This window comes from Denticeps clupeoides, unplaced genomic scaffold (genome assembly GCF_900700375.1).
Source record: "Denticeps clupeoides unplaced genomic scaffold, fDenClu1.1, whole genome shotgun sequence".
Lineage (NCBI taxonomy): Eukaryota > Metazoa > Chordata > Actinopteri > Clupeiformes > Denticipitidae > Denticeps > Denticeps clupeoides.
Window position 1 is genome coordinate 448,612 of NW_021630088.1, and position 26,091 is coordinate 474,702.

Consider the following 26,091-nt stretch of genomic DNA (forward strand, 5'->3'; position numbering starts at 1 on the left):
CGGCCCCTCGCCGTGTTTTTACTCCTTCTCCTCTGCACTCGGCGAACCCTCGCCGCAGCCGGAATGCGGCTACCTTCCCTCTGACGGCGGGCCGGCGGGATGTTGACCTCTGAGGTAAACGGCGGCGCGCTCGGCCCGCGCGGGGAGCACTCTCTTGCAGGAAGTGGCGGAACGGCGTCCTCAGCGCGGCTCGCGTTTATCGCAGGTTAGCAGCCGATGGCACAGATTGGGGTTCCGGCGTCTTCACTCCTCACGCCGCTTTCATGGGAGAAATACGTTCACAGAAATACGAAATTGTGGCTCAGTCCTTTTAAAAATCCGAAAAAAAGCAAATAATGGCAGTGGTTTTTTATGCTATCAATATGTACTATGTCAACGGTATAAAAAACTCTATATCAATAAAAACAGTATACAAATGGTATAATATGGATAAATATACTCATTTCAATAATGTACTACTATGTAAAACATAATTGTTTTTTCTTACATTTCATATTGGATTTAAGGATATAAGATGCATACTAATAATTAGACCAATCATATATTGAGCAGATGCGTAGATATTCAAATCCAACAATTATTGTGCTCAACACTGGGACGTGTTTTATTCCAGGACTAGCCTCAATCCAAGAACAGGACACTGACCTTGAGAGCGTCGCTATTGACAGGGAGGGTGTTTAAATTGTTTCTAAATTGACCGAATGAGGAAGTAGGGCGTGTGACAGCTGTCAATCACGCCTACAGGCTCCTCCTTCTTTAAACCCACCTTCTGGACGTCAGAAATAATAACACACAACACGTAGGGGTCTGGGTGGGTAGCAAGTTCCTCCTCAGCTACAAAACACATAACCAGCAAGCAGTCACGTCTTTTTTTTTTTTTTTTTTATCTGGTTATTTCCGTAAACCCTGAAGGCGCATTATGAGGTCACGTTTGTGAACATTTGGGGTTTATTTCCATGCGTTTCCTATTCAGCTATTCCGCTCTGGTCTATTTATAAGCTGTGATTCAGCCCTTTGGACTCATTAATAAGATGGTGGGAGCGTAATCTCTCCTATTGACGCCCCACTTTGTAATAACATGTTTTATTGGACCCTGCGTTGGCCGCGGGCGCGGTGTAATCTCCAGTCGCGCTCTCTCACTCTCTCTCTCTCTCCCTCTCTCTCCCTCTACCTGCGTTTTCAATTAGCAGCGCGTCACGCGCCCGCGGTGGGTCGAGCAGAGTCGCAGGCATGAATATTTAAAGCGCCCTGACGCCGTCGGATGAAAATTGATGATGCGCTGTTTCTCTCTCTCTCTCTCTCTCTCTCTCGCTCTCTGTATCCCCCCCCTCACTCGCCCGCTCTCGTTCTCCTGAGATCGAAGCCAGGCAGACACCGCTATTGATTTCCGCGTTGATGAAAGGCTTTGGACTGGTCGCGGTGGCCTGACCTCTCTCACCTTCCGGGGTTCAAGGTGAACCCCGGCCCTCCGTTAATACAGACGCCACGTCGGGTCGCGAAAGGGAACGTGAGAAATAAGAAAAGCGTCAAATATGCGGCCAGTCAGGCCCCACGTCAGACGCAGCCTCAGAATCAATATCGGCATCTCGGTGACCTCCTGGCAGCCAGACTGTCCTCCCTTATCTGCAGCCTCGCTCAGCGACTGATGTCATCGTCCCGTCTGCGTCCGCCGACAGGCGCTGGAAAGCCCCTCCTGAGCGTCGCTCTCTCTTTTTTTTTTTTGCTCTCCTTGCCGCGCTCGCTCGGTCCCTGGCCGTGTTCTGCCCTGACGTCCTCGGTCTGCGTGTGTGGTAGCTGCGGGACCTCTTGAACTGCAGCTGCCCCTTCCAGTGGCCCATAAAATGCCCGGCAGTGGAAAAAAACTGTGGGAAACCCCCTCCAGATGGTATCTACAAAATGATTTTGTCCAGAAAACACTCTTCTGCAGAAGATCGCCGCCTTGGATGCTCCACCTTCCGTTAGGCTGTGGGTGGAAGTCATTTCATTGTGAATCTAGATCACTGTTAGTGGGGACGGTACCTGGTTGAGTGGCACCTCAGTGGCAATTTTGGCCCTTTTTGAGCTGATTAGGAAGGTCCTGTTTGTAGTAGGGGTGATAGGGGTGATAAAGGGCTGATAGTAGCCTAGTGGGTAACACACTCGCCTATGAACCAGAAGACCCGGGTTCGAACCCCACTTACTACCATCGTGTCCCTGAGTGTCTCCAGGGGGGACTGTCCCTGTCACTACTGATTGTAAGTCACTCTGGATAAGGGCGTCTGGTAAATGGCGTAAATGTAAATGTAAATGTAGTAGCCAACGAGGACCTCAGTGGAAACCGACGGCTGCTGACGAACTCCGAGGATGTTCTTCAAGGTGTTTTGAGAGCAGGTGTGTCAAACCGGAGTCAAAGCCGATTCTTCTTGGGTGGATGCCTTGCTCAGATCACAGACTTGTTTGGTCCATCGTGTTTAACATCTAGACGCCACGCTCGCTTCGAAATGTGCAGATCTTCAGAGCTTGAGAGTGATGATGAAGGTAGCGCCTCAGCTCACCCATGTCGGGGTGGTGAGGAGGTTTGAGGTGGCGAGAATCCATTTGAACACTTTTTGAACACAGTCAAAACTGCAGCCTGGAATCCGGATGTTTTCGTGCTCTTTGCGCCGACCGCACTGGAATCGTTTGTCCCCGACAGTCGGACCAGCGTGACTCGGCAGCGTGACTCCGGTTCTTCCAGAGTGTCTACTCAACATTCCGCCTCATCTTAAACAGATGTTCGCGGACGTCCATGGCAGCATCTGGATGCGCGGCCAAAGTGCTTAATGGTCGGTTTGAGGAGAGGTTGGAAGAGCTTGGTGGCAGGACGCCGCATCCGTTAACCAATTGCTCGTTACCAGGCTGGAGTTGGGACACTGATAGCGGCAGCATCTGGCCAGAGTTCCTTTTGTGTCGGGCTGCGGATGAGCGTATTCCCAGCACTCCTGTTGTCTCGTTTGCCTCAAGTGCTCATGGCGGCTGAGTGTATCTGGAGGACCATCCACTTTCATTACCGGAGTCTAGGGTGTCGCACAAGTAATGCTGTCTTTGCTCGAGTGGCTTGTTTTTGCTGTGGCAAATGTTGAACGGACCCTCGTTCCTCAAAAGTGAATCACATCGGCATTCCGGGCTTATCCAGAGCAACTTACAACGTGCTTCCATGTTGCCATGGATGAAGTGAGCAGTTCTGGTTCACTAGGACCCCCAACTATGAATACAACCTTTTTATTCACTCTTTTGTAGATTCTGTACATAAGTCAGACAATAAGAAGGTTACAAGTTCATCTACATCTTCTCTAAAGAAGGTCTTGAGCTGCCGTGTGAAGGTGCTCAGTGACTGAGCTGTTCTGACCTCGAGGGGAAGTTCATTCCACCACCGAGGGGCCAAGACGGAGAAGAGTCTAGATGAGAGTCTTCCTCGTACCTTCAGAGATGGAGGGACCAGGCGAGCAGTACTGGAGGCTCGGAGTATACGAGGTGCAGTGCGAGGTGTAATAAGGGCTGTGAGGTAGGATGGTGCTACTCCATGTTTGGCTTTGTAGGCCAGCATCAGTATTTTGAACCTGATGCGTGCAGCTACTTGGAGCCAGTGGAGGGAACGTAGCAGAGGGGCGGTGTGGAGAACTTGGGAAGGTTGAAGATCAGTCGTGCTGCTGCATTTTGTATGAGTTGTAGAGGTCGGATGGACTCCCTCCAGTCGTGAGGTTACTAAGGACTGAACCTGTATCTGGGTGGCCTGTGTTGACAGATAAGGGCGGATTCGTCTGATATTGTAGAGAAGGGATCTACAGGAGCGGGAAAGACTGCTGATGTTTGAGGCACAAACACGGTGTCCCAGGACCTGTGCAGTTTAATGACGGCGGAGAAGCGGGATTAGTCATCGAGCCTGATGATAGATGCCCAGTGACGCTTCGGCGTAATGAGGCGTCAAGCCGGACGGTGTGTCAGCGCGGCCGAGGGTTCCTTTAATACGAATCCGATGACCATGCAGATTCACCTAAAGGGACGTGTTTGGTGTACAGCTGATTATATTTCCAATTACTGATAACCAACATATCAGTATTTTCACATTTCATTTAGGCTTCAGCACACGTACGGTTATACTTGGTTATAGTCGTGATGGTGTACAAACAGAGCTAAAGCACGCTGTATCCAGACGCCAGGAACCGAAAGCACCCTGAGACAGATGTTTCTGAGTACGGTGAGCAACGGCGTTTCATAAATCGAAGGAGGAAGTGATGTAATTGAAGGGAAGTGTTCCAAAAACTTGAAAAGGCTTCTGTCAGTCGTCTTAACTGAAATTATTTGAGGATTTTGAGAAGTTCAGTGTCTGAACGGCATTGTATCGGCAGGATTTAGGTAAAAGGTGTAATTAATTGCTGGTTTATGTATGCTGATGCAGCGTTTGTATTGATTCGGGGACGATATGGCTGCAGTGTGGGACTCCTGTTTTAGCGGCGTGTGTGTTTATGTTTAGGCCTGAAACCAGATGCCGCGTATCCTGCGGTGCCGTCTGAGGTAACTGGGTGCAGTGGGCATCTGGTGGTGCACTGTCAGGTTTGGCGTGAGGGGCAGGGCCACAAATAGAGGATAAATACAAATACAACGTGCAGTGTCTCACAGCGGTCAACTGGTAGCCATGATTTATTTTTTATTAATTCAAGATAATTGAACCATGCAATTTTAATAAAATGTGCATATTAATCATAGTCTCTAATTAGAATATTGTTTGTGAATATGCTTTTTTTATGCATATTTGTTTAACATTGCTCCACGTGTCAGGAATGTCTAGATCTATGGAAGATAGATAGCCTAATGGCTCACAGAAACATTTTAATATACCTAGATTCTTAACCAGACCCTTAATTAGAAAGTATCGATACTGCAATATGCTGGCAATTTGCTGGCACTCAAGATCATTAGAGAACCCTCACACCCTCTGAACTCTGAACTTGAGCGGCTCCCCTCCTGCCACCGGCTGCAGGACACTAAAGCCGTCCTTCTATTGAACTCTGGACATCCCCCCGAAAACAACCATTATCACCTGACACAGTGATAAACAATGCGCCTTACTGCTCCGGTTATGTACAGTTTTATCGCTGTTCATAGTGCAATACAAGGAATATTTTATTGTGTGTCATATGTTGTGTCTATTGTGACAAGTGTAATATGTGAGATGCTCCACTGTGCCTTCTAAATAGCCCCTCGGGGACAAATAAAGTCCTTCGAAATTTAAATATATATCGCAAAATTTTATCTGGTGATATTGTATGGATAGACGGGACATCAAATATCGATTCTTTGTATGCAACACTTTCTTTAGTGAGGTCAGTAGAGATGAGAATCAGCATGCAACTACAACCTCCACTCCTGTAGATGGCGCTGTACAGCTGGGTACTTTGAATTAGTACTTGGCAACTCAGGCAGAGTGAAATCGCAACATGACAGACCAGATCGCAGCATGTACATTATCACAATATATTGTGGTGTAGTCGTCTGTGACCCGTGTATTGCGATACGTATCGTATCGTGAGATCCTTGTCAATCCCTGGTAGCTAACAAGGTTTTAATTAGTCTCGTAAAGGGGTAGGGAGGCGATGTATTTCTCGTATCATTTTCAGGAGACATCGCTCAGCCCTACCAGGACACGTTCATGTTTATTGTATTTGTCACAGTGACTGAGGCCTTTTAGAATCGAATTAGCGCCTCTCAGATCACCGCCATTCCCCGAGACGTCCTGGGCGGCACAACACAACGTGGTAAACTCAAGTCAGAGCTGCTTTTTTTTCCATCATTCCCGTCTTTTCCCGATCTGTGTAGGAGTGTTTGCAGCGAAAGCTGGTTAGCCGCTGGTCCTAGCGGAGGAAGAGAGGCAGCATGTTGCATCCCTCAGCAGTTCTAATCATGCCTCAGCCACAGGCCAGTCATTTGTGGCGTCGCACCATCCCTCCTGTCCATCGCAACGTATCGCCTGGAATACGCGGAACGCCGAGCACGCAGAAATAGACGAATGTTTGATCGTTACGATCCTCGCGACCACATCTGGTAACGTTATTCTTGGGAGACAGGTCATTATCCACCGAGAACCGGTGTTTGGAGGAGGAAAACGCTGAGGGAGGGGGGTAAGCCGAACTATAATTGGACCGGCCACTCGGACGGATGCCGTACGTGGCCGGGCCGTAGCAAGAATGCGCGAAGGAGTGAGATGCGGAACACACATTCACGAACCCACGACGATACCCGACACGCGTCGTTATCTCTCGGAACGGCTTTTCGACCCCAGCCAATTAAAATGTCTCTCTCTCTCTCTCTCTCTCTCTGTCTCTGATGATAAACCACAGAGCGCGTGGCAGGGAAAGTGGGGGCTCGTGGCAAGCGGGGGCCCGATCCGCAGCCCAGGCCTTTTTCCGTTCGCAGCGGAAGACATTTCCATTAGCAGAGGAGTGCCTTTTTTCCATCTTCACGCCCCGGTGTGCTGATAGCCGGGACTGCGGTGGTCGCGGCCGGGCAGGCTTTCTGAATGGGTGTGTGCTGAAAGACAGGACTCGTCAGGCCCTGTTTTTACGTGCGGGGGGGGGTAATAAGCGAAGGAGTGTGTGTTGAGTGGAGGTGGGAATGCATCTTTCATCTTTTTCACGCCGTTCCCTCCCTTCTCTCTCTCCTCCAGGAAAGCGTAGCGCTACCTCGACTGTCGGGTCGCTTACTTTCCCTCATTTCTCACTTACAGCAACACTTTAGACGCGAAGATGAGCGATTGAGCCAACAAAGGATGATCTCGAAATCGATTATGTAGACATAAATCAGTGGCTCCCAATTTTTGTCTCCAGGGTCTCCATTTTGTAGATCATAACCCCACCCCCTATCCCCATTGGAAATTATAGAAATGTGCATGCAAAAAAAAACCAGCAGCATTCATTACTTTCAACAGTTTTGTGGTAACTCTGTGTGGAATATTGAAAATGTGGAAATTACCTTTAACTTAACTAATACATATAAACATTATCAGATCACTGAATTATTGAAAAATCTCATCAGACTGATTCAAAATTGACTCCAGAAAACAACAATGCAAACATGTTTTTGCCATAATAGTTCAAATACGAAACTCCATATCCTTCCAATTGGGCTCTTTACATTCCATTCCATTTACCATTAATTACCGAAGCAGCTCAGGGCCGAGCAACAGAGACTCAGGGATATAATGGTAGGAGGCGGGGCTTTGTCCACGACTTTGTAATTTGTGGCCACGTTGCCATCCTGGTGACGATCTGCATGTGCCACCTTCATCCTCGGACGCCTACTTGGCCATTCGCTTGGCTCACGACCCTCCAATTTATTCGCGGCTTATGAATAAATGAGTGCAATTGTGGGGGCGGCCGTGCTGATCAAGGGGCGGCTCTTTCTTAAAAAAAAAAGACCCCTGCAGAGTTCCACGCACGAGTGAGGGCCGTCTGTGTGTGTGTGTGTGTGTGTGTGTGTTCTTTCTTTCGTTTTTCTTGCTTATCTGTGATATTTTAGATGTGTTTCAGTGAGATTGCACTTGTGTGTCTGTGTGGGTGTGCGGTGAGCTTAAAGAGTCTGTGTTTGTGCATGTGTGTGTGTGTGTGTGTGTGTGCGCGCGCTCATTTGCTTGCTTCAGCTTATGTGAAAGCTGCGTGGGACGTGTTTTTTTTCTCTTCTTTCCTCTTGTGTTGCATTGTAAGGTGTGTGTGTGTGTGGGGGGGGTGTTATGTGACAGTGTGTGTGTGTGTGTGTGTTTGTGAGCGTGCGTGGGAGTGTGTTTATTTACTCCAGGAGCCGCTAAAGCTGTGCGGAGGTGGAGACGCTGCGCGTGCTAAATCGCGGCGTCATGCTGCCCGTGTGCTGTTTCAGGTCTGGCTGAACGTGTGTGTGTGTGTCTGTGTGTGTGTGTTGACCCTCTCTCCGTGTCTCTGGCCACAGGGTGTGAGCGGAATGTCCCTGAATGAGAAGCCTGGAGCTCCCATGTACGTGTATGAGTCCACCGTTCACTGCGCCAACATCCTCCTGGGCCTCAACGACCAGCGCAAGCAGGACATCCTGTGTGATGTGACCGTCCGGGCGGAGGGCAGGGAATTCCGCGGCCACCGGGCCGTGCTGGCCGCCTGCAGCGAGTACTTCCTACAGGCGCTGGTGGGACAGGCCGACAATGAGCTGGTGGTCAGCCTGCCGGAGGAGGTAGGACACGTTTCATACAATTAACATCTACATTAACATTTACGGCATTTACCAGACGCCCTTATCCAGAGAGACTTACAGCCAGTAGTTACAGGGACAGTCCCCCCCCGGAGACACTCAGGGTTAAGTGTCTTGCTCAGGGACACAATGGTAGTAAGTGGGGTTTGAACCTGGGTCTTCTGGTCCATAGGCGAGTGTGTTACCCGCTAGACTACTACCACCCCAAACTCATTACCGCACAACTGTTAGTCGGAGGTGACATCGCCGCTGGGTCTTCGCACGGTAGTGCGGGCAAAGAAATAAGAATCCTCCATTTTCAGCAAATCTCAACCAATCAAAGCGGAACCCAAAATTCACTCAAAGAAATCCTGGAGGGGCTGGTCTACGGAAAAGTACGGCAAGGCTAAAACAACAGATCTAATCGCGTTTTCGTTCGTCGTTTTGCCGCGTGACGCGTCCGCGCGTGTGTGTCTCTCATTTAGGAGGACTATATCTGGTGTGCGTGCTGCATTATTAACGAGACCCTGTGGTGTGGCGGCGGTGTGAACCGTAGAGGTCCGACGTCCGCCATATTCCTCCACTTGCGTTAAACATGTATTGGCTTAAGTTGCTGAGTTACAGTTTACAACCTGTTTTGAACAAAGTTGAGTCTTGTTTTTTTATCTCATCAGTTATTTTATAATGTTGGAAAACTGCAGAACACGCTTTTGGCTTGGTAGTAAGTGTGGTAAAATGGACGGGTAAAAAAACTGTGGAAAATTCCTTCAGAATATTGCATATTGTCAGGCCCGTATTTAAACGTTTTGTCGTGAAGAAAGGATGTGTAGGGTGGTAGGGTGGTAGTAGAAGACCACAAACCCACAAAGTTCAAACCTCACCTACTACCATCGTGTCCCTGAGCCAGACACTTAACCCTGAGTGTCTCCAGAGGGACTGTCCCTGTAACTACTGATTGTAAGGCGCCCTGGATAAGGGGGCGTCTGGTAATTTTCCATAAGGCACAACGCGTGACCTTTTTCCACCGCCTCTTGGCATTTGACTTGCCCGCCGTCCCTCGCTTTTCACACGCAGCGGCATCTGAGGAGTCTGTTCTCGTCCATCCTGGGAACCACCGGTGTAGGGGAACCACGCGACCCCGAGCCTCCAGGTCGGCTTCTGGTGTATCGGAGAAGCCCTGCGACGGGCGGCACACTTCCGACAGAACGTTTTTGTCATGATCTTTTGTCGTAGGCCGGCTGTAGCCGCGTGGGCGGACAGTGTGCGCGTGTGTCTATTTATACTTGTGCGTAGGTGCCTGCATGACCGTGATGTGTGGGTTTGTGTGTGTGTGTAATGTGTGTTAATGCAGTTGCAGGTGCATGTAGGCATAGAGCAGATACGTGTGTGTGTCGTGTGCCGAATGGGCAGTGGTGACCTATGGAGACTTTAGTGGCACCTTGGCGGTTCGCCCCGCTGCTCCCCGGGCGCCTGTCATGGCTGCCCACTGGTCACCAAGGGTGACGGTTAAAAACAGAGGACACATTTCACCGCGTCACCGTCACTTCACTTTTATAGTATATGTTTCCGCTGCAGAAATAAGTGGTAAGATGTAGTTTAGGGTTGGGCTTTTTTTTTTTATAAATTAATAACATAGTTATTACCATGGTGTTGACATTTTTATGAAGGAACAGAGAGTGTCTTTGTGTGTATGTGTGTGTGTGTGTGTGTGTGTGTGTGTGTCGTAAACCGTAACAGACAGGGTGTGATACTGCAGGCCTGTAATCACCAATTATCACCTCTCCTCCAGCACCCAGTAGGTGCTGCCGTGAGCAACGCCCAGTGCTCTCTCTCACTCACCTGTAACACCTTAGTAGCTCCGCCTCCCGAGCAACAGTTCTTCGTGCCTAATTCACACTCCCAACCAGTGAAGTGAAAGTGACGTGATTGTCATTGTGATACACTGCAGCACAGCACACGGTGACACGGTGAAACGTGTCCTCTGCATTTAACCATCACCCTGAGTGAGCAGTGGGCACCATGACAGGCGCCCGGGGAGCAGTGTGTGGGGACGGTGCTTTGCTCAGTGGCACCTTGGCAGATCGGGATTCGAACCGGCAACCGGCCGCTTCCTTAACCGCTGGGCCACCGCCGCCCCAAAGATTGTGTCAGTGTCGGTGAATTGCCACATCCGGGCCCCATAGATACCTACACACAAACAGAGTGAAAAGTAGGGCACCGAACGAGGAATCCCGCCTCCTTCAACCCAAACGCAGCCTAAATAAAATCCTCCCCCCGCCCCCTTCTCTCGATTGCCGCTCCTGCTGGTGAATTATTCATCGCCCGGCGCGCCTCTCAGGTGCGAGTGACGCGGAGGGTGACAGCTCGCGCGCGGGCAAGTGTGAGCGCCTCCAACGGCTCTTTCTGCTCCATCAGATGATGTCACCAGGAAAAAAAAAAACGGCGTTGCCTCCGTACGGTGATACCTATTAATAGCTAACGTCTCGGTAAAAAAAACAAAAAAAAACGACTTTTTCATAGGCTTGTTTTTCGTGAAGACGAAGCGGCGTGAGCCGATGTGACGGTTTCATTCTAAAATCTTCTCATTCTGAAACTGGGGTCATGAACGCGGTTCTTGGCCCTTATTCAGGACGAGGGACGTGCGTCTCGGGATGCGTACGTGAAGATCAGTGCAGTCGGTGCGGTGAAAGCTCTTCATTTAGAGACGCTTCTAGCCATAGTCCAGGAACGGGAGACCGACCCATAGACCCCACCTAATATTTCACATCACCACGATGGACCTGGACCCAACACACCTGCTGTCAGCAGCTGTTACGTATGCACGTGGGGAGTGTAAAAGCGTGTCGTATTTGCGCGCGTTTACATAACAGTATGTGGGGCAGCGGTGGCCTAGCGGTTAATGAAGCGGCCCCGTAATCAGAAGGTTGGCGGTTCGAATCCCGATCCACCAAGGTGCCACTGAGGTGCCACTGAGCAAAGCACCGTCCCCACACACTGCTCCCCGGGCGCCTGTCATGGCCGCCCACTGCTCACTCAGGGTGATGGGTTAAATGCAGAGGACAAATTTCACTGTGTGCACCGTGTGCTGTGCTGCTGTGTATCACATGTGACAATCACAGCCTTATAGTAATGAAAAAATTTTTAAAAAGAGAGCGAAGTAACATTTTATAGTGCAGCACAGTGCGATGAGAAGAAACACTCCGGCTAGAGTTTACTTTTATCGGCGTATGATGAAGTATTTTCAGTTTCAGGCCACCTGTAACGTAATCTGGATGTAAATTGCGGCATTTAATGCCGTAATAATTCCAATTCGCCGTGCAACGAGTCTGGCGTTGCTCCTCGCACCTGGACCAGGAACCGCAGCCGGCTCTCCTCATTAGACGGGCAGAGAGAGAGAACGAGAGAGGAGGAGAGAGAGAGCGAGGAAGGGGGGGGGGGGTGAGAGCCGGGGAGCGATGGGGGGAGAGGCGGCGGGTGAGGAGGCGCACTGCAGATGAAACGTGAAACAAAGACCGTCCTCCTCCTCCTCCTCCTCCTCCTCCCGGCCCTTCTCTCCAACACCCCCCTCCCTGATGACCTTGTTATTCTCGAGTCGCGGGGCCGCGTCGGGTTAGTGACATCATGCGCGGACGCTGCGCCTGGTCCTCGCATCCTTTGTTAGCGGCTGGGACGTAAAGCTCGAGTTGTCTCCACGTGCGATACAGGGGGACAGGAAATGGATCCTCGATCCGACTTTTCAACTCCCTTTTGTCTAACGTGGAACGGACCTGCGCTAAAGAGGCAGGTTTGTGTTCAGGTGACATTGACATTGGGACACTGGACATGTCCTCCGTCCCCTCACGACGGCGGTGGTGGTGGAGCTGGTGCAGACGATGAGACGGATGAAAGAGACCCCTCCTCAAAACCCCGCCCCCCTCTCCCACTCTCATGATGAAACCGCATGTAAGCGCAGTCTCGGGCACCATCGCGGTCCCCCGATCATTGGCGGCGAGCTGTGACCTACTTGTGGGCCGTTGGCGCGCTGCACCGTCGCCCGCCACCCCCTGACGACATCACACACACACACACACCCACACACACACACCCCAGCTCCCGCGCAGGCCGCAGTTAGGCACGGGCCGGCCGCCCGCCCGCGGAACGGCGTCAAGCGTGACCGGGGTGCGGCAGGAAGGGCGGGGCGTCCCACGCAGCTATCGCGATGACTCACGAGCGCTCGCCGCTTAATGAGAGCGATTAGCGGTGACACCGATTTAACCTCCCCCCCCGGTTAATTCCCCGTTCACGCAGCCATACAATTACGCACGCGTCTGTTTGGCCGCCGGTTTATTTATGATTTTGTTTAATCTTCTTTGCCCCCCCCCCCCCATGCACCATCCATTTACTGGCTGCCTACGTAATCTGAGTAGATAACACACACACACACACACACACACACACACACACAGGGTGATAAGGCCTTAACAATTAAATCATGTTACGTCTGAAATTAATCAGCGCTTCAATATTGGTGTAAAGTGCAGCAGATGTATAAATTACACATTGTACGTAACAGTTTCAGAATCAAAATACTTCAGATAATCAATCTAATTAGTGCATTTGAGGTGAAATTGTTCTTTTATGATGAATGTCTTTATTGTATTCTGCATGTAAACACAATATTCACCAAAAAATGATAGCTGAATATCAGGGGGGTGGGAAATATTTGGCGACATCTCTCAGTCTGGAGGGTTAAGTCGTCGTTTGAGCGACTCTGCGGTTCCGAACGCCCGGGACCTTGTAATATATGTTTTGTCGGGATGATGAATTGCCCGGATCTGTTCGTTTCGCACGCCTCTCCCCTGCATGTTCGTTTCTTTTCGCGGCGAGCCCTGAATGAAGGGGAGGTGGGGGGGGGGGGCCGGGCCGGGCTGGTGATAGATTCCAGATGCACTCGCGTCGCGGTGGAGGAGGTGTGGCGGGACGCTCGGTAGCTACGTCCAGATATGCGAGTGGAGAAAAAAGAAAACAAAGCCCAGAATGAAAAGCGGACGGAGCCGTCAGCCGCGATTTAGCACCGGCTCGGCCCGAGACTCAAACCACCTCCTGTACCGGGGCCATGTTGGTCAGGGGACAAGGGGAGAAGCACCGACAGACAGCGGGTGAGAAAGTGTGAGGAGAAGATGGAGGCGTGCTTAGCGGGCATTACGGTTAATAGGTGACGCCTCCCCACCTCCGCTGGCTCCTGTCCCGGACGGGACCTGCTGTGGGACTAATCCGATTGCGCGGGGCGGAAACAGCGGCAGCGGCCTCGTGTAAACAGCCGTCCCCAACCCTGCCACGCTCACACATTCCCGGCTCATTAGACAGATGGCAGGAGCCCTGTGCAGGAGCCGTGGGGAGGGAGGGGTTAACTCCGCCCCGTGGTCCTTCTGCTGGAGGGAACATCGAGTTCTAGGCTCCATGTGAGGGGTCTGGGGCCTGGAGGAGGGTGCTCCTTCTTGTCCATTTACATCCAGAGCGACTTACAGCCAGTAGTTACAGGGACAGTCCCCCCTGGAGACACTCAGGGTTAAGTGTCCTGTTCAGGGACTTGATGGTAGTAAGTGGGATTTGAACCTGGGTCTTCTGGTTCATAGGCGAGTGTGTTACCCACTAGGCTACTAAACACGACAACCAAGCGTCTTTTTTGACTCAAAGTGCAGCGCCAGGGAGTCGGAGACCAAGGTGCAAGACTTTCAACCGGGGTCACGCAGACAGCCCTAAACATGAAGGGGGTGCAGGGTCGTCCCCCAACGTCTCGGCGTGTACAGTAAGCCCCACGCTGAGCAGATTAGTCGGTACAGTATCTGTTTTAATCCGCCAACAAAGACAGGCTTTGTTTACTCACTGACTAGACGGTTGGAAAAAAAAAATTAAATATCGAGAAATATCGAGACAAGACCTGGAGGAAAAGAGCGGGGATCAGTTCTTTTTATTAAAAGCAAAAAATAATGATTCATTCCCTTGCGTCGATTAATTCAGCAGCTACTTTGGAATCCCCCAACCAAACGGGGCAGTGGTGGCCTAGCGGTTAAGGAAGCGGCCCCGTAATCAGAAGGTTGCCGGTTCGAATCCTGATCCGCAAAGGTGCCACTGAGCAAAGCACCGTCCCCACACACTGCTCCCCGGGCGCCTGTCATGGCTGCCCACTGCTCACCAACGGTGATGGTTAAATGCAGAGGACACATTTCACTGTGTGCACCGTGTGCTGTGCTGCTTGTGTATCACATGTGACAATCACATCACTTCACTTCAAATAATAATTCTGGTCGCGATCGTGCGAATCCCAAGGTTAATGACAAGTTAGTCAGCAAATTCAACGCCACGTCCGTGTCTCCCGCCGTGCCGGAGCATTCCATTGTCATGCCTGGCGGTCGGTTCATTAAGATGCCTGACATGCAGGAATTTGGCAGAGTTCATTTGCATAAATTAGCCATCTCTCTTTCTTTCTCGGGGGAAAGGAGGTGTGGGGCGTGGGGTGATGGGTGTGTGGGTTTTTTTTTTTTTGTGCAATTTGGCAGATATCCCGAATGCAGCTCGCAAACCGATGGAGAAATGTGACGCGAACGTGATAGAATTTCCTTTCGCGGCAACGATCCGGCCTCAGTAGACGTGAAAATGTGCCGGGCCAGGTCCGAAAGCTGGCATTAGCATAAAATGGCCCAAATCTGTCACTTTGATTAATTTATCCCTTTGTTTTCACGCCATTCAATAAGTGGCGCTAACGGCTGAAACGCCTCGAATGTCAGCGCCCTGCCCACTAATGACTGGCAATTGCCGTTTTATTTTTTTGTTCCTTCCCTTGTTCTCTTTTCATTTTTTCCTGCCGTGCGCTTGAGACTTCCACTCCCTCTCACCATTCTCATCCTGTCTGTCGCCCCTCTGCCCTTCTTCGTCTCTCTCTCTCTCTCCCTCCTGTTTGAAGTCCCTCCCTCGCCCCTTCGTTAAGCTGCAGCGTTGCCGGTATCGTCGGCGGAGTAATCGCGCCCGGCGCGGGGCGGCGGCTGCTGACGCAAGCTGGAAGCGAGCGCACGGGCCTCACTCAGCACTTTTTCCCCCCATCAACCCCGTCTGTTTACCAGGCTGGCCCCCGGCACGCCGGGCCAGATTCCTCCCGCTCCTCGGCTTTAAAGGCGCCGTCCGGCCTGCTCGCGCCAGAGATCGGTGGGGGACGTCCGTCCGCCGAGTCGCTCGCTGCGTCCAGGGCTGTCTGGAGGGCAACCCGGCCTTGCACTGACCCCCCCAAGTCCCCGCCGAGACCTGGAGGCTGCGCGAAGGGTCTGAGATGCGGCGTCTCCCCTCCCCCGCAGAGATTACGAGTCAGCAGCTTCTTCTCAACAATGAATGATGGCCGCTGTTGTCGTCAGTGGGCCGCTGGAGAAAGCCTCTCCGCCCGCGCCCGGCCACCCAGGTCACCGTGCCAACGGAGCAGCACAGCCTTTGCTCTGTGTTTGTTGTTGTCTGCAGAAGCGTGCTGCACAGGGTTGCTCTGGCAAGTCACTCGGCACGCATGGTGCATCGTTTAGCCTGTGTTCTTGAGGTGACACTGAGACCAAAGAGCCAAAGGAAAAAGCTGCGATTCGTGGAAATATAATCAGAAGGTTGCCGGTTCGAATCCTGATCCGCCAAGGTGCCACTGAGCAAAGTCACCGTCCCCACACACTGTTACCTGGGCCTGTCACAGCTGCCCACTGCTCACTCAGGGTGATGGTTAAATGCAGAGGACACATTTCACTCTGTGCACCGTGTGCTGTGCTGCTGTGAATCACAATAACAATCACTTAACTTTTTTTTTTGTTTGTTTTTAAGAAAGTTGTGTCAGGCTTGTTCTTTCCACGCTGGGAAGAAAAATAGACCATTTTTATGTCCCTTGAATTCGATATTTGGTGTTGGGGAAATTCTGTTTTTCCAGGGTGCCTGGCACGGGTGAACCTCAGAGTATTTTCATTCTACCCGGGGAAATTTGGCTTGTGCTGTTTGCCACCCACCCCAACAATAGGCACAAACAGGCAGTAAACAGGGGGCCTTTTCCCTGCCCATTAAAACCACATTGTTCCTCGAGCTCCCCACATCTGTCTCATTGTGGCGACTTTTACATCATTCCGCCCCTGAGCGAGGGCTTTGTCAAACAAACACAATGCTGGCCCAGATGAAAGTTGAGCCGTCATGATGCGTTACTCTTGGAGCACCTAGCACGTCGTGCCTTGGTTTGTTCGCCAGTCACGTTTCTATCAGTGAGCGTGCTCTTCCGTTAGCAGAGTCGGCCCGGTGCGGCAGCACAGTCAGACGCGGTCCAAACGCGGCGAGTATCAAACGAGCCTCGTCACCACGTCCTCTCGGACCCGTCGCAATGTTAACTGCTACCAAGAGGGCGGGCCGAGCTCGTGCCTAATTATCCGGTATTAAGTCCCAACAGAAGACTTCCTCCTCCCCTCATCCCGCTCCTCGGATAAGCTGGCGGGCTTAGACGGCCTCGGTCCGTCCCGCCGCTTCACCTTTCACGTCGGACCGTCTGCCGATTGCGGCTGTGGCGCAAATCTGATCGCCTCCTATGACTGTCCGTGACCAACCCGTTGTTCGTGGCCACGGCCCGGCGGGTCAGAGAGTGTTGGAGCCTGGGGTGACATGCCACTGGGGAGTTTATTGTTCTGAAAACGGCCTGGACGCGCCGCCGGGTGCCGGGCCAGGGTTTTATTTACCGCCGCACAGAATGTTCGTTGCTGACCCAATAAAAGATTAACCGGTACTTTGCACTGTTTGTTTATGGCCATTAGAGCTGTCGGGTTGCCTCAGCACACTCCGAGGGCCGCGAACAATCGCAGTGCTGATGGTAACGCTGGCAATTTCCCTGTTTTCTTTTCGCAGGTCACTGCCAGGGGATTCGCCCCATTGTTGCAGTTTGCCTACACCGCTAAGCTGTTACTCAGCAGAGAAAACATCCAGGAGGTCATCCGCTGTGCCGAATTCCTGCGCATGCACAACCTGGAGGACTCCTGCTTCCGCTTCCTGGAGGCCCAGCTGCGCAGCGAGGAGGACGGGCTGCTGCTGTGCCGGAAGGTGGCGGCTGGGGACAGCCGCTCCGAGGACGAGAGCATGCAGTCGGAAGCCGTGTCGTTGTCAGCGTCGACGAAGGCCGCCGTCTCGACGTCCCCCAGGTCGAGGCGACATGCCTCAGAATGCCTCGGCTCCCTTCAGCAGTCAGATGACGAAAGGTTAGAACCCTCGGCGACCGGGGTCTCGGCCGACTTTTCCGACGGCCATCTGGACTTTGACGGGCACCACGGCACGTCGGACCTCCCCCGCTGCCCCAAGTACAGGAAGTACCAGTGGGCCTGCACCAAGCACAATAATGACACCTCCTCATTACACACCAGTACCTCAGGTTTTCCAAGCACATTCACAGAGACCGGCAGCAGCGGGGTCCGCCCAACCGTCACCCAGATCAAGTTGGAGCCGCAGGGGGAGGACGAGCCCGTCTCACTGTGCCTGTTTGGGGACGAGCCGGAGGGGGGAGACCAGGATGGTGTGGCCGAGATGGAGCTGGACGGACGAGCACAGCCCGATGGTGGTGGATCGCCCTAAGAGCGCCAAGTCACCGACCTGCCTCCGAGCACTCTTCAAGAAGGACCTGCCGGGCCTGCCTAACACTTCGCAGCAGCTATTTGCCAACAGCCTTGTCTCTGCCCAAGACAAAGGTACCACTCAGGGAGACCACAAAAAAGACTACAGGCCTTTTGCAGGGGAGCTGGGTGTGCCCGTTGCCTTTTCAAAAGATGTAGATGGTTTCCCGGCGGGACTCTCATTGAAGTCGGCGTCTTGTGATGGAGTTTGTAAGCAAGAGGTGGAGTTGGACCGTCGTAGTGTCATCTTCTCATCTTCAGGGGCCTGCGAGCGCGTTGCAGCACCGGCACACTCCTACCCCGGTGGGAACTCGGTGGAGAAGGAGCTGTCTGAACACATGCCAAAGGGCTTGTGGGCGGGTCTAGCCACTCGCTACCAAGTTCCCAAACCTACTCATCTGGAGCATCGTCCGCCGAGCCCCCACTACTCTGCCGACCACGGCCCAACCCAACACCAGTGCCCAGTGCCAATCAAGGTGTGCGCACGCTCGCCGCCTCCCGAGACCCGGACCGCACCTCCAGCTCCTGTTCCTCCTACTCGTACGCCGAGGACGGCAGCGGCGGGTCCCCGTGTAGCCTGCCCCAGTTTGAATTCTCGTCCTCGCCCTCAAATGTCACGCGCTGCCTGCCTACCGACCAGCCTGACCCCGCTGGGGGGCCAGACGCCCTCTTCAGCCAAGTTAGGCCCAAGATCAAATGTGAGCAGTCGTACGGCACCAACTCCAGCGATGACTCTGGCTCCTCGTCCGAGGGAGACAGCGAGTCCTGTCACGTCCAGGTGCAGGGGCCAGAGGTGAGTGCTTCATGCTCTCAAACACTTGACCTTCAACTTAGGGCCCATAAAGATCCTCAGAATGACCACACATCTTGAAGCCACAAAACCAACGGTCGTAAAGCTGTTTTTTTCCTGTAATGATTTGAGAACCAAGACATATGGCGTGTGCATAGAAAGTAGGTACGATGCTGGATCCAAGAAAGGGGGTAGAGACACGGCAGAGGGCTGTGATTGGGTGAGTTTGTGCTCTTGTTAGGGCAGCTTTTGCTCAAGCTCTGCTCCAGAGGGTTTATCTCAGGGCAGGAAAGCGATCTGAAGCCCCCCCACCCCGCTCCGCTCCCTCTCTCTCCCCTGCCGCCAACACGCCACCCCCACCCGTCACAGCGTAGGCGGTGGATTGCAGCTTTGGCCGGGGGGCCCTTCTAGTTCATCTCATCATTGAATAAATTAAAGATTTATAGCTAATTTACTGCCTTGCCTATGCACACAATCCATCTCTATGGATCTTTTGGATGCTTCGTGTGTCCAGCAGGATATTAATCACTTGTGCGCTGGTTTTATGTACGCATAACACTGTGTAGCACAATTAAAAAGAAATCCTCCAGACGGTGCAAGAGTAGTGATGTAAAAGTGCTGCGGTTGCTCTGTCAGTGCCTTCAGTATCAGCGAACCGAGGTTCTCTCTGGTGAGACGAGGATAAGCAGTCCTCTAGTTATCCCATAATCCACCTGGCCAGACAGTCAGCGGAGGATTGTTTACTCTGAGATCTTAGCGTTTGAGAGACTGGATTTTATTCTGAGCACCTATCCCCGCGTAATTTCGGAATAACACCAGATACCGTCCTTATTTGCTCACGTTTTAAAAGGAGCTCTTGGTTTTGTTCGGAAGAGGCCTTGACTTGCACCCCTCGATGAGCATGTAAGCAGGGAAACTGGTGCGTTGCCATGGCAATGGGATTCACAGAGCAGCCCCCGTTTCGCCACCGAGCGCCATGACGGGAGCGAGCCGCCGACTGTGGAGAGCCTCCAGCCGCTCCGCAACCGAACGCGGTAGCAAGATGAACAGCGCAGGCAGTAATGTGTAATTATTACCGCGATAAATTGCCCCGCACCCCCCCAGCCACCCCAGCCATACCGTGTGATTTATGTGCCTCGCTGCCTCCTGCGCCCGTGGCCGTAAACCACGCCGGCTTTCCCTCGCAATGCACGTGTTGCTCAATGGCCGTGGTTGTTGCAAGGGAGCGCAGTCGTTGCACGCGCGCCTTTAATTTCTGCAATTAACACGCAGCGCGCGCTTCGTAGCCCTGAACGTGAAAATGCTGCTTCATCCTTCCCAGGGTCTTCGGCGAGCCGGCTGAACGAATAAACAGAGCCGGCGGGGAACGGGCCGAGCGCCGCCTCTGTGTGTTTGCACAGCAAATGGCAAGCCCACTCAGCGCGCGCCGCTGGGATAAATACCGCGCCGGCCGGCGGCATAAAAGAGCGAGTGAGTCGCCGGGTACCTGCAGGCCACACCCCTGACTACCCATTGGCCCACGATCGGGTCTTCGGGCAGGTTTTTTTTTTTTCTGTTTTAGTGCTGGAGCGTCTCGTTGACAGTCCCCACCCACGCGTAATGGCTGAGCGAGTGGTCCTTGCCGGCGGTGGAAGGCCTCGCCTCGTGTGCACCAGATACCAGTCGCCTTGCAGCTCTCTCGATCTCGATGAAGTCTGTCTGTGGTCTGGATATTATTGTGTCAGGCACCGTGTTGGTGAGCTGAGAAAACCGCATGGTGCCGTTTTGGGGATCCTGTTCAGGCCGGGGAGCGTGAGTCGAATTTCAGTGAATGGGTGTCTGTGTTGTGAATGGACCGCTAACAGAAACATGCTAATTGGCCGCAGTTCTTAACGCATTTGACGTTTATTAGAACTGCCTATTAAACAGGCACACGCGTTAACTGAACGAATGGTCAGCCCCGTGCTTCGGCAAGAGCTGCAAACCCGGGTCCTCAAGCACTAGGGGGGCCTTTAAGGTTCAACCTTGAAGATATTTCCTAATTGCCTTTAATGAGCCCTGCCCTATATAGCTTTCCCTAGCATTGGTATACATCTCTCTGCTGGTCCTGGCACCCCAGTTAGAGCTTACAGCAGCCTGCACATTAATGATCTGCTATCAGGACATGTGAATGGGGCTTTTGGTGTGCCTTGATGATGCTTCACTATAGTTGTTTTTGGCGGCTTGTCTTAATTTTAGTTTTAGTCTATTCTTTGCGTCAAGTGGTCATTTTACTTTTTATTAGTCTTAGTTACGTCCATCCTCATATTAGCCTAGTCAAGTTTTAGGTTTTAGTCATATTTTACTTATCATAAATTCTAGTCAATTTGTATTTTAGTCTTTTTTTAACCAGTCAATTACTAGTATTTGTAGTTTTAGTCTCTTTTTTAACCAGTCAATATAGTCAAGAGCCTAGTACAATAGACAAAAACATTTTCTTTTAGTCAGACCTATTTCATAATATTGTTACCTTATAGCCACTTATAGCCATGTTTTTTGACCACATCTTCAGTTTTTTTTTTTTACACTTCATTGTAAAGAATGTTGCTTCGTCTTTTTCTCCCAGCCATCTGATAACCCACCACCATATATCTATCACCCACCACAGCTTTCTGAAATATTAATAATGCGCAAACGGGAATTGAGGAGGTGACGTCATCTGTGCAACTGAATGGGAGACACGGGAGACAGAAATACTGCATAATAATATAACGCAATTAAACGGAAGGAAAAAAACGCCTTGTCTTGTTTTAGTTTAGTTTTATTTGTCAACAATATTACATTATATATTTCATTATAGTTATCGTCACATGACCAGCATTTACATCTTGATGAACATATTTCGTACATAACTCCACATGTGTTCATTCATAGTTTTGATGCCTTCAGTGAGAATCTACCAACGTAAATGGTCATGAGAATAAAGAAAACACTGAATGAGAAGGTGTCCAAACTTCTGGCCTGTACAGTATATATACACACACACACTTTAATAGAAACCATTAGCCTGTGTGAAGCATCCTCTATTATATATAATGTGGTATGAAAGAGATTCTTAAGGGTGGTCAGAGCCGTTTTGTTGTGGTGGAGAAGAAGCATGGGCGACATGGAGTGTTGTCTGAGGTGTGGCACCGCTACACGGGAGCCTGATGGATCTGAAATTCCACAGTAACCACAAGTCCACCCTGTTTTTCCATTACGACCTGTTTTCCCAGCTAGCGCCGAACCTTCACATAAAGCCGATAAGTGTGCATTAGCATGCCACGTGGGTGGGAACGAATAAAACGCTAGTGGGCCACGGACCGGTGATACAGGGGAGTGGATTTCAGACACTGCAGCATATCCGTGCCCTCAAGTGCCGACGGGGTCCCGGTGACCCAGCCGAGAGGCTCTGTAACAGATGAGCCCTACTTTTCGCGCCGGACCCCATTTGGCGGGTAACGGAGGGAAAAGGGAGCGAGGAAATCCAGAGCGGGCGGATCTGAATTTACGACTGCCGTCGCCCGCTCACTCTGTCATCTCAGCCTTGTTACTGGACTGGCGCTCCTGCCGGAGCGGCTAAATATAGCCGTCCCCCTCGCGCGGCGGAGAAAGAGGAAAAGCGAGAGGGAGAGACGCCGGCAAGGTCGAGGAGGAGAGGTGGCCGACTCTGCCATCTTTCCTGCCTGACAGCGTGCCACCGCCGAGGGTCTTTAACAAGCCCATAAATCGGCTCCGACTCGGCCAACATAAATTCCGCACAACAACACCGGCGTCGCCACACCACAGCCGCTCCCCTCCTAATTGATGTCCTGCGAGGGAGGCTAATGTTTGGAGGACCCCTCTCTGGGCCCGGCCTGACCGGGGCCGGTTTTCGGCCATCTGTGCTGCTGGAAGCAGGGGACGGGCCCCATCACTTATTCATGCGGCCGCCTGCAGATGTGGGCCAGCGACCGCGGGGTCCTCAGGGGACCTTCACCTGGACACATCATCGCTGAGCATCGCGGGGTGCGCTCTCTGATCCGGGCTCCGCCGCGAAGGCCATTTTATACCGGGCAGCATGTACTTTCTTTTTCCTGGAACCGGCAATAATTACACTGCTTCGGCGACTTCCTGTTTTATAATGACCTGGTCTGGAAAAGATACTAAAACCTACTAAAACGTCCTAATTTTAATGTTAATTATCTTAGATCTACATTTTATACAGTTTTGTCTAATAGGTCAAAATTTCCCCTTTTTGCTGTCATATGTTCACGGTTTTTAAAAAATGCTGGCATTATTGCATTTCGAGGAACAAAAAGTCCTAAATTTGGGCCAATACACTAAAAAACACTCAAAGTAGGAATAGTTGAGGACCTTGTCATGAACATGGTCCTTTTTAGACAAGCACCATGTCGGTTCTTCACGTGCGTGTCCCAGGTCAGGTTTGGTGGGAGCTTGCAGCAGGTAGAAACCGCACAACACACTTTGTTCTTCACACGCTCCGCCGAGGCAGCCAGGGGGCACGCCAGAGAAAGGGGGTGTCGGGGCTCGGCTCCTCTCATCTCACCCCCCAGCCTTCTCCGGCAGCCTTCCCTCTCTTTTGTTATTCCCCTCCTCCCGCTGCCATCTTCTCCCCCGGAGCGAGGGCTCCCTGGTGCAGGCAGATATCGGCGGGCATCAGCCGGCACCAAAAGATATGATTCCAGCGTTTAATAGATGACGCCGGACCCGCCACCTTTACGATTTTATGCATGAAACAGTCAAAATGAAAGCACGAGAAGGAGGGAAAAGAGAGTGAAAGTGGCAACAAACGTCAGAAGGTTCCCAGAACTCCCACGCATGAGCAATGCTGATTTACATGTGCTCCGTCCCTGAAGAAATCACCTGCCACCGTGAGCGGCCCACAAGGCGGCGGTGACGGCATGCCGACAGTGACCCCGCCCCCACGCCCCCCTCCTCTCTGAATGACACTGGCATGTTCTCCCATTCAGCCCTCTGCCTGTTAACAATGGGTTGTATGTTAACCGCCGGGTCGACAACCGTCGGGGGAAATCAAAGCGGCACAGAAACGGAAGGCCATCGTGCGCCACCTAGTGGCGGAACGGAGCGCACGCTGCTGAGATTTATCGGTTTATATTGTCTTCCCGCCCGCAGGTCAAGCTTTTCCCTGTCGATCAAATCACAAATCTTCCACGGAACGATTTCCAAATGATGGTGAAAATGCACAAACTGACCTCAGAGCAGCTGGAGTTCATTCACGACATCCGGCGCAGGAGTAAGAACCGGATCGCGGCCCAGCGGTGCCGCAAGCGGAAGCTGGACTGCATCCTGAACCTGGAGTGTGAGATTCGCAAGCTGGTAGGTTGCACAGACTTCAGTCCCACATAAATCGATAATATTTTAGCATTGTAAATAGAGCTTAGCATATGAAACAGTTCACTTATGTTTATTGTATTTATGTTTATTGCCAAATTCCTACATTCCAGGTTTTTGAATATGAATAGAATATGACATTGCCACCAAAAAATCTTTGAAAAATCTTTTTCAAAGTCATCCAACCATCCAATCACAAGATTGGAAATGACTGTAGTAAAGTTGACTCAAATCTGTAATTGGAAACAAATTAGCATTGTCACTGCAGGGCAAATGCATAGTAACTGTGGTGTAAATAATAAAGATACATTTGAGTCAAACATATTTACTCTATGACCTAAAAAGAGTTTGAAATAATGCTAAAATCTGATCAAATCAAATTGAATGCAAACCGATTAATTTAGAGTACAGTAGTAGCATTTCATTGTTACATTAGGTTCTTGTTTTGAACTGTAACATGTTAATTATGGTCAAATACAAGTGGTTTGTGTGAGTAGAATCGCACTCTGGATCACTTGGTCGATGCTCAGGCCACTCATTACTGGCCGCCGCTTAACAGAGGTGCGGGCTTAACAGAGGGGGGGCTGATGGCCCTTTGATGCTCTGCATCGTCTGCCGCTCGAGGTTTACTGGCGAATGCTGACAAGGGCATTCGAGACAACATCAGAGACTCATGACTGACAAGGGCATCCCAGATAATATCAGAGGGACGCTCGCGAGACTCATGACAGACAAGGGCACCAGCGTACCTGTCCAATGATGGGACTAATTGTATGCGTTCATTTCCTGTTCTCCAGCGGTAAAGTGTAATAAAAGTAATGGCTACTCCTCCCACCCCCATACGCTACACCTTCATTCTGTAATCTATATTTAATGTATTAATAATGATGACGATATAGGTATTTTAATGGTCGCCTAGCAACATACTTAAGTCATACAAATACATGAAAATGTCATTTACAGTCATCAACTGTTGCCAGATGACTACACCTCCTATATGGTGTAGTATAAGGCGCTCATGGGTATGTGTACATATGTGCACATGAACGCCTATTTATAGAAGCACCCGCTGGGTATTTGAAACTGGCACATCCACGGAACTTTGAGTGACTTTGAAGGCCCGCGTAGTGCCAGTGCTGGGAACTTACGTCAAGGTCAAATCTCTCCAGCTGGGTTGAGCAGAGCCATGCAGTGCTGCTTTTATGCTGTCTTGCTTTGTGTAGCTATGGGACATGACTAAATAATAGTGTGTGTGTGTGTGTGTGTACATGCAGGTCTGTGAGAAGGAAAAGCTGCTGACAGAGAGGAACCAGCTGAAGGCCTGCATGGGAGAACTGTGGGAGAACTTCTCCTGCCTGTCACAGGAGGTCTACAAAGATGTGCAGCTGAGTCCCGAGCAGGTCCACCACTACTGCCCCGTGCTGCGGCCGGGCGGGGCCAACGCCACCTCCACAGGCCCCGCCTCCAACCCGGCGGCCTGCATCTCCACCAGCATCGACCTCACCGCCAACTCCCGCTCGGCCACGCCCGAACCCTGCTTCCTCAAATCCCCCGGGTCGTCGGAGGCGGAGCTGGGGTCGGGGGCGGAGCGGGTGAGGAACGGAAACGGGGGTCCAGACTCCTCAGAACAGTGTAGCCAGACGGTGACAGTAGACTTCTGTCAGGAAATGACGGATAAATGTACGACCGACGAACAGCCTAGGAAAGACTGTTCCTAGTGCCGGGGGATTCAAGTGTTTTACACCATTTTTTTTAAGTTCTGTTTCAAAATTTTTTGTTAATATTTTTTTATTATTTAATTTTTAAGAGTTATTGTGTTCTGACAAACCCCAAAAAGGGTTTAAACGATGGTCAGCCTCTGCCAGTGTTCTTCTATTTATGTCTTTTATTGTCTTTTTTTTTTTTAAGGTTGACACTACAGTGGTCTTAACAGCAGCAATACTGTTCTCCAGGTGTTTAATTTTTCTGTTCTTTTTCTCCTTAAAAAAAAAAAAAAGACGAAACAGTGACAGCATAGTTGCAAATTCTAAAAAGAAAAAAAAAAACTCGATGGTGCTTTCCCTGTCAACGACCTCCACAGTGGTGACACTGTTCTCTATGTAT

At 51.2% G+C, this 26,091-nt stretch overlaps 1 pseudogene; it reads left to right on the forward strand.

Annotated features, from left to right (window-relative positions):
- LOC114782978 (transcription regulator protein BACH2-like) lies at positions 1-25,892 on the forward strand (annotated as a pseudogene).
- Positions 25,893-26,091: the final 199 nt, after the last annotated feature.